Raw genomic sequence first — 9,636 nt, 5'->3', positions numbered from 1 at the left:
CAATCTTATTAACAACACTCTGTGCATTCACATACATGCACATTAACCCTGATTTAGACTTTATTACTTTCTCTGACCCCACCTAGTAACTTACTATTCTCTACTCTAGTGCTATCTCTTCCAGTATTCTGTGCACCTTGGTATTACTCTCTGATATTTCCTCCTGTTTCCCACAACCCTGCCAAGGTTAGTTTACGCCCTCCCCAATAGCACTAGCAAATCACCCCACAAGGAAATTTGTCTCAATTCTGTTCAGCTGCAGCCTGTACAGGTCCCACCTTCTCCAGAACTGGTCTGTGTCCGAGGAATATAAAGCCCTCCCTCCTGCATGATCTTTCCAGCTATTTGCACTATTCTCCTATTTCTATACGTGCGCTTCTGTGTGGTACTGGGAGTGATCTGGAGATTACTACTTTGGAGGTCCTGCTTGCTCATTTCTGACCGAGCTCAGGAAACTCTTTCTGCACTATTTAACTTTTGTGTGCGATGGTTATTCTTAATAGCACCAGGTGGCGCTCTCATTGTTTATTGGCAATTAAATACGGCCACCGTGACAACAGGCGAGCCACGTGACCTGACAACACCTTCCCAGGAATCGGAGACGCTGTGACGCAGATGGCTGACAGTAGTTTGACCAATGAGAGTGCAAACCCTAACGATGCCGTTTCCCAGAGAATGCAATGGGAGAGGAAGGCCAATCAGAAGCTAAGGGCAGGCCTTCCGGTGTGGTTGTGTTTAATCGGCTGGGGTTGGTGAGGATGGTGGTGATTCGGCGGCGCGGAACGGTAACTGGGTAAGTGAGGAGCTGCTTCTGAGGACGTTGCTGCCGTTTGGGCGGACATTTTACGTGTTCGAGATTTGTATGGCGGCTGCTGGTGCTGCAACCTCTGCCGATGGTTGGTGATTTATCCGTTCGGGTAGCGGAAGTTGGCGGCGATGGTGTCCGTGGGTAATCGATGAGGAGGTGGTGTCCTCCTCATTCACTTGACTGGCAACAATTTGAGCCAATCTGTTGATGATTCTTTGTGACGTTCGGGTTCCTCCGGCCAATCGGGTTTGTCGGGGGCGGGGCTTCGATCGAGGCGTGAACACGGTGGGTCAGCGCGCCTGCGCCCAGGAGCCGGGCAGAGGGCAGCGGCGGGCGGTAGGTGCAGGCCTGACACCTTCTGTTCTTCCCAAAGTCTCAAACAGGCACTAGTGCAGCACTTTCTTCCTCTCCCCTTCATCCTAGGTCCTCAGGCCGTACCTGAAATCCCCAGGACTTTAAAGCCTGGCAGCAGCAACATCTTGCATTTAATTAGCGTCTTTCATGTTGCTAAAAGAGTCCCAAGACCGTTCATATAATCAGGCAAAATCTGACACTGAACTCCATAGAGACATTAGAACAGATCACCTGAAGCTTGGTCAAAGAGGTAGGTTTTAAGGAGGTGGAGCAGCTGACCGCAAACATTTAAATGTTCAGTTTCCATGGTGACTCGTGATTTGTAGAAGTATGTTGTGAAATTAGCTGTACCTTTATGTACTTCAGGCTTGATTTATAGCAACCTATTTCAATCCTTGCTGCACATGTGAGTGTGCTTGCAATAGAATAATTGTCTTTACTGGTGGGTCACTCGTTGAAGTATTTGTACTATGTTGTCTGAATTGTGAAATTTACTTTTCACCTTTTCAGATCTGCCTTTTTCTACTCTCCCATTGTAATAGTAGTTAAGTTTAGGGCATGGCAAATGAATGGGCAATCTAAATGATTTAGATTGTAAATATGCCATCAAAATATACATGTAGTATAGATCAGTTTGCTGCCAGTAATGCATACTTCCAGTGTGGGTGTAATTTGGAATTTGTGTCCCAGGACAATCACTGAACAGTGCAAGCCATTTGGACCATTGATTGAAAGTGTTAATTCATCTAAACTGAAAATAAGATGTGATTTGCAATGTCCTTTAAACTTTAATGTTAACAATTCTGTGTTGTATTTGTTGGTTGTTTCATGATTGCTAAAATATACTGCTCCTCAGTCACTGATATTGCTATTAATGACATATATTCTGGACTATAAACAAATTTTATAGTTATTGTGCAAGCAGAATATATAATCATTTTAAGTGTCTTTAAACCTGCCAAAGAGTCGGCATTTAAGGAGGGCCTTAAAAGAGAAGGGGGAGTGGGGAATTGGAGAGATTTACAGAGTGAATCGCTGAATTTAGGGCACAGACAGCTGAAGACACCACTCCTAGTAGTGGGACAAAGTCAAGAAAGAAAAGGGCTTTCATTTACGTAGAGCCTTTCATCTGCTCAAGATGTGTTAAAGTGCTGTACAGCCAATGATGTTTCCAAGTGTAGTTATTATTGTAAGGAAATGTGGCAGCCAATTTGCACATAGCAAGGTTCTACAAACAGCAGTGAGATACTGACCAGATAATCTGACTTACTGTTGTTGGTTAAAGGATAGAGATTGGCCAGGATGCCAGGAAAACTCCCCAATTCCTTTACGATTAGTTCCATGGGTTCTTCTCGCCCATGAGAGGGACAATGGCTTAACGTTTTATACAAAACTCAGCACTGCACTGAAGTGGCAACCTGAATTATGTACTGTAGTCTCTGGAGTCAGGCAAGAGAGGTACCACTGTCAAGGCTAACATTTCTGATTAAAAAGAGAGGTTACAGTGGTTATAGTATACAGTGAAGCTATGTTTCAGACAACTTGCAACAAACTTGGACCCTGAAGTAAATTGCTGTAAGAAATTAAAGTTGCTTTACTTCACCATTCTTCCACAGTCCAAATTACAAAAATAATGTCCATGTGGCAGCTCATCAAGTTTGCATTGTTAAAAGCAATTCCCATATCCTGCCAGCAGAATCTACAGGAGCAACAAGTACAAAAGTGCCTGTAGTTTAAAGCTTTTTTGACTTTGTTCAAAATTGTGTGGTTGTTCCCGAATACTATGCTAGCATTGTTTCATTTATGCAATAGAAAACTAAGAATGACGAAGACTTGCCTCAAATGGCATGGAACATGTGCCTAATGATTAGATTGGGCTCAGCATAATTCTTCGTAACCCTGATCAACCGGGCAAGGAGAATTGTTGATGGCACTGTTCGAAGATTTGATTGTTGTGATACTCCCATAGAACATTGGGAACTGTTGTTTCTGATCAGCAATGCTTTGACTTTGTCACAAAACTCGCTTTTATAATGTTACTGATCTCTTTCGTGAGTGTAATCAAGTTTAAATGGATATTTACCTGCTCAGTTGCTTGCAGATACACTAATATAGTAATCAATGTATTCTTTAAACCTTGGATGACTCTTGAGTAGCTTTGGGATGTGGCACAAGTGGGCCTGTTGAGTAAGGTGTGTGGTATGTAGAGCTCTAAAAGTATAAGAGAAACTTTTAAAGCTTTCCCCTGCCCCACACCCCATCCTGAGGAAAAGAATTTTGATGTCTATGCCATACAGTAGCTCATTGCTAAACTGTGGCCAAAATACAGCCTGACTTTTTTCCCCCAGTATTATTTCATCTTTGAAGTGCAGATTTGAATCTTAAGTTGGATTCTCAGGTTGGAATTGATAATTGTGTGCTATGTAATTCTAAATTAGGCTGTTTTCAATTTGAAATCTGAAAATTGAAGATCCTAAGGGTGATGTTGCTTCGCTTTTTTATTCCTGCCTCAAGAGCAACGTTCATGTGTGCGTTTTACATTTGTCTGCAGGTGCTTGTTTTGTTTTTTGGGGGTTTTTTTTTGCAGCTCTGCTGCTCTGATGTAAAATACTCAGTTGAGAGATTGCGCAAAGGTGGGACTGGATCTCTACTTTTAGCTTTATTGTAGCAGTACACCTTAATCCTGTGGCTGATTCATAGGCTCACATTTTGAATGGCTGGAGGACCACACCTTTTCCACTTGCTATTGCTATAACATAAAAGTGAAAACTCTTAATATTTTCCAGCATGTCAAGAGTATGACACAAGCGGATTGTCACTAACTCAATTTGAGGTGCTGCTATTTATTGCATGTATCTGGTTTCTACAGGCACAGTTGATACTGCTACACCTGGATCAGGGTTCTTTTTTATTCGTTCATGGGATTTTGGTGTCGCTGGCTAGGACAGCATTTATTGTCCATCCCTAATTGCCCTTGAGAAGGTGGTGGTGAGCTGGTGTTCACCAGTTCTCTAAACTAGTTAGTGCATTTCAATGACCATGTGTATTCCTAGTGTTTTATTTGTAGGCCTTTTCATATCCTCCGTCCAGTCCCTATCCATATATGAAGTACATTGTTAGCTGATGGATCAGTAGCTTTTGTCACCTCTGGTCCTGAAAACTTTTCTCTTTAGTCTTTCTTTGGCTGCTTCAAGCTCCCTTATCTTAAATCTTATGAATTATTTATTTTGTTGAGATGAAGCTTACCTTGTGTGCTTTTGTATTTGTGAAACTGCACCAAGGCTAAACAAGTTCTGCTTTCCTGTAGTTTAATTTTAATGTCAAAGCCAAGAAATGAAATTGCTTTTGAATCCTCAGTTTTTTTTTATTCGTTCATGGGATGTGGGCATCGCTGGCTAGGCCAGCATTTATTGCTCATCCCTAATTGCCCCAGAGAAGGTGATGGTGAGCTGCCTTGAACTGCTTTAGTCCTTGGAGTGTTGGTACACCAACAGTGCTGTTTGGAGTTCCAGGATTTAGGAGCAGCGATATAGTTCCAAGTCAGGATGGTGTGTGGCTTGGAGGGAAAGTTGCAGGTGGTGTCTTGCAGCTGCTGCCCCTGTCCTTCTAGGTGGTAGAGGTGTGGGTTTGGAAGGTGCTGTCGAAGGAGCATTGGTGAGTTCCTGCAATGCATCTTGTAGATGGTACACTCTGCAGCTACTGGTTGATGTTGAAGGTGGGTGGATGTGGTGCCAATCAAGCGGGTTGCTTTGTCTTGGATGGTGTCGAGCTTCTTGAGTGTTGTTGGAGCTGCACCCATCCAGGCAAGTGGAGAGTAGTCCATCACACTCCTGACTTGTGCTTTGTAGATGGTGGACAGGGTTTGGGAGATGGGATGTGAGTTGCTTGCCACAGAATTCCCAGCCTTTGACCTGCTGTTGCAGCCACAGTATTTATATAGCTGGTCCAGTTCAGTTTCTGGTTAATGGTAACCCCCAGGATGTTCGTGGGGGATTCAGCAATGGTAATGTCATTGAACCGCAAGGGGAGATGGTTAGATTCTCTCTTGCTTACGATGGTCATTGCCCGGCATTTGTGTGGTGCAGATGTTACTTGCCACTTATCAGCTCAAGCCTAGATGTTGTCCGGGTCTTGCTGAATCTGAGTACAGGCTGTTTCAGTATCTGAGAAGTCACGAATGGTGCTGAACATTGTGCAAACATTCTCACCTGACCTTATGATTGAAGGAAGGTCATTGATGAAGCAGCTGGAGATGTCAAGGGCAGTCATTCTCCTGGAGTTCAGCTGTTTTGTCCATATTTGGACCAAGGCTGTAATGAGGTCAGGTGTTGAGTGGCCCTGGCGGAACCCAAACTGAGCAGGTTATGGCTGAGTAAGTGCTGCTTGATAGCACTGTCTATGACTCCTTCCTTCCATCACTTTGTTGCTGATCGGGAGTAAATTGATAAGGCAGTAATTGGCCGGGTTGGATTTGTCCTTTTTTGTTCCCAGGACACACCTGGGAAACGTTCCACAATGCTGGGTAGTTGCCAGTGTTATAACAGTACTGGGACAGCTTGGCTAGGGGTGTGGATAGTTCTGGAGCAAAAGTCTTCAGTACTATTGCTGGCATGTTGTCAGGGCCCATAGCCTTTGCAGTATCCAGTGCCTTCTGTCGTTTCTTGATATCACGTGGAGTGAATTGAATTGGCTGGCATCTGATGCTGGGGACCTCAGGAGGAGGCCAGGATGCATCATCCACTCGGCACTTCTGGGTGAAGATGAATGCAAATGCTTCAGCCTTGCCTTTTGCACTAATGTGCTGGGCTCTCCCATTGTTAAGGATGGGGATCTTTGTGGAGTCTCCTGCTCCTGTTGATTGTTTAATTGTCCACCACCATTCACGACTGAATGTGGCAGGACTTGCACTTACTGAAGAATCCCTTCTAAATGCATTGGTGAGATGTTGTCTGAGCAGTTGTGTTCTTTAAAATTGTTTATTTTTGAATATGCCGGGTGCCGTATTGGTTTCTCATGGCTTCAAACTATTGGAATGTTTTGGAGCGTTCTGCAGCCAACATCTTCCCTTCTCTAGTCTGTCTTTCGAACAGTTGTATTTCGCTTGTCTGGAGGTATATTGGTTATACAGGAACAGAAAGTGCTGGAAATACTTGTTCTGATGAAAGGTCACAGACTTGAAATGTTAATTCTGCTGCTGTCTCCACAGATGCTGCCTGACCTGCTGAGTATTTCCAGCACTTTGTTTTTATTTCAGATTTCCAGCATCTGCAGTATTTTGCTTTTATTATATTGGATTATACAGGATCTGTGTTGTTGATCCACAGTGTAATGTAGGAACATTGATCAACTGTGAACATTATCTAACCATATAAATAATAGATGTGAATGTTGTAACACTGAAGCCTGGGATCAGATTTCTGTTCTTAGCTTGTACCCAGGCGGTTTTTTTTAAAATTTGGGTAGCTACTGTGTCACATTTTGAGAATATGTAATTGCATAAGTGATCCAGTTGTTTGAGGTTTACAGCAGTTTGCATCATGTACTGTAGATACTAGTGCTGTTGCTGGGAGGACTGCGTGTCTTGTTCCCAACAATATTTGCACTCCAGCAAATACAATGTATTAAGTTGAATATGCACTTATTCCTGCTTGTTTAATAAATGGTGCTGATTTCTATTCCCTGACTAATTGCAATGCACTTTATTTTTAATTAATTCTAGGTGCGATTGTTACAAAACAATGTGCAGAATTGCTGCTTAAAATGAGTTGAAAGAATTCTCATCCTATTTTTGCACTTAAGGCCAGTTCAATCACTCTTCTGTGCAAAAGTAGTTTTGATGTCAACCCCTCTAAGCATATAAGAGTTTAAGGCATGATGCATTATTCTGAATTTAATTGTTTCTGGCTAAGATCGTTGTCTAGCATTTCTAAAACTTAGTTGCGCTATTCTCTGGATGAATGCCAGCTTTATAGCTTGCCTCTAGATTACGCATACTTGTGCTAGTTCCCTTTATGCCAGGAATGTTTGGTGCCAGATAATTGCTGCTGAAACTGGAAATTGTATTGCTATTTCTTTCAATCTGATTCCAACTATTACACATGCTGCAGTGGGAGGGTGGCAGTCTATAAATTTATGTGAATCAGCAGTTTAACAGTGAAGCTAACTAGTCCAGCGCTTTGGAATTAACTGCTATTTAGCATGGCACAATATCTTAATGGTCCCACTTCATGGGCTTGGACCAACTTGATGCTGAAGTTTCAGTTCTAAGGAAAAAATTAGTGCATTGCTCTCTTGCTGGGTATCTTTTCCTCCTGAAGAAGGTATTGACTGTTGTTGGATTCCAGTTCCCAGGTGCTGTCAGTACTATCCATGCGTCTATACTTGATGTGAGTTTAGACAAGTATTAGTAGAACATTCAATCATAAGGGACATCACAGGAAGCCCAGTCCTGTCCTTGCTGAATAATATATTTTCAGTCAGAATCATTGGACAACAATTGGGAATGGGGATCCTGGCTGACTTTTTTTTTTGTGTGCCCCTTGCGCAATTCTGAGATATTGAGGCAAATTTTTCCTCTTGTGCTTACCCTGTTCCATCTCTTTCTGTTGTAAACTAAGCCTATAGTGCAGCAGTGTCGATTAATATCGATATTAAAAATATTGTAATTTCTCAATGATGCGATACGACCTTTTGTAGGGAGTGATGCTCGAGGCTGCAGTCAGGAATGGAATTTGGAAACAGTGCATTGCAGGGCTGAAGGAGATGACTGGTATGAGGGCAAGGAGGGATTTTAAAAACCAGCACAATTTTTAAATTTGGATGGGGAGTGGGCTTTCAGGAGCTATTATAGGTCAGCATTGAGTGAGCAGGACTTAGTGTGTGGTAGGATATGCCCACCAGAGTTTTGGATGAGCTGAAGTAGATGGAGATTGTGGCTAGCCAGGATAGCATTGGAATAGTCAAGTCTGCAGGTGACAAAGGCATTAAAGAGGGTTTCAGAATCAGAAAGCAATGTAGATGGGTGAAGTTTCCATGGGTGAAGTTTCCATGGGAAAGAGCTCGGATGAAGAGAATGGGGCCATGGTTGGAACTTTGGGGGATTCTGCAAGTGACTGGACAGGGGTGAGAAGGGGAACAATTGCTAGCAGTTCTCTCGGTACAATCCGATAAGGATTGAATCCCAGCTGAGGCAGTCCAGCAGCAGGGAGGTATTGGAGGTGGGTCATGTTAATGACTAAATGGTAGCAGGGAGGTCAAGGAGAATGAAGGAGGTAATGCTTTGTGATTGTAGGTTCAGAGCATATGATTTTGATTTTGGTTAGCGCCATTTCAGTGTTGAGAGGGCAAAGCTTGACTGGAGGATTTCAGACAAGGAAGAAAGATGGGCACGGATGTACAGAGAACTTGAGAAAAGGGGGTTGGAAATGGAACAGGAGCTATTGCAGGCGGGTGTCGAGGATGGTTTTTGAGGAGGGAGTTATGGTATTTGAAAGGTCATGCCTTAGAACTTGATGTGTGAAAACATTAATTATTGTCACCAAATTACAGGCTTAATGTTTACATGAAAGTTGTATTGAGATTAACATCTTTAAATATTAGCGTTTTATTGTGGGATGGACTCAATGGGCCAGCTGGTCTTTCTACTGTGTCAGGTATGTTTTTATATGATTGCTTTAGGTGTTCCGCAACTTTCAGTTATTCACAGCATTGTTGTTTCAGCAGTGATTATATTGCTGTCAATAAATCTTTTTATCAACTTTTAAAGTCCATTTTAAAAATATTAAATGTATACTTTGAGTCCTTGTGCATTGAGAGTATAAAGCTTACGATCACTAGTATAGGGCTCCCAGATTCTGCTTACCCTCATAACAAAATATTTGTGTGAATTTAAACATGCAAAAGAAGTGTGCTAAGTAACATGCTCATCTAGTCGCTAGTTATTGCAACTAGAAAAAACAAATGAAGAGTCAAAGGTAAGGCTGTTGGACTAGAAAAAGGCAAAGGTCAGTTAGATATGAAGAGATATGGCCCATATATATTGGGCAGGAAAGTTAGCAAATATTAGTGGGTCAGCAGTGGGAAAGTTTCAAACGTGAGAGTACAAAATAGCTATATTTCTTAGGTTAAAAAAGGTGCATCAAAAATAGAGTTCTGTAGATGGAGATTAGATTAGATTTAGATTAGATTAGAGATACAGCACTGAAACAGACCCTTCGGCCCACCGAGTCTGCTGAACATCAACCACCCATTTATACTAATCCTACACTAATCCCATATTCCTACCAAACATCCCCACCTGTCCCTATATTTCCCTACCACCTACCTACCTATACTAGTGACAATTTATCATGGCCAATTTACCTATCAACCTGCAAGTCTTTTGGCTTGTGGGAGGAAACCGGAGCACCTGGAGAAAACCCACGCAGACACAGGGAGAACTTGCAAACTCCACACAGGCAGGAGATTAAGACCAG

General features: G+C 42.5%; 1 protein-coding gene across 5 annotated transcripts in view; it reads left to right on the top strand.

Moving 5' to 3' along the window:
• Window positions 1-689: 689 nt before the first annotated feature.
• Window positions 690-9,636, top strand: part of aktip (akt interacting protein) — a 34,195-nt gene continuing 25,248 nt past the window's right edge. For 3 of the 5 annotated variants that reach the window (XM_068049457.1, XM_068049456.1, XM_068049453.1), the window contains exon 1: window positions 690-793. The gene's annotated coding sequence lies outside the window, so the exon portion shown is untranslated. The other 2 variants (XM_068049455.1, XM_068049454.1) reach the window with 2 other exon arrangements.

This window comes from Heterodontus francisci, chromosome 17 (genome assembly GCF_036365525.1).
Source record: "Heterodontus francisci isolate sHetFra1 chromosome 17, sHetFra1.hap1, whole genome shotgun sequence".
Lineage (NCBI taxonomy): Eukaryota > Metazoa > Chordata > Chondrichthyes > Heterodontiformes > Heterodontidae > Heterodontus > Heterodontus francisci.
This window is presented reverse-complemented; position numbering and strand designations above follow the sequence as displayed.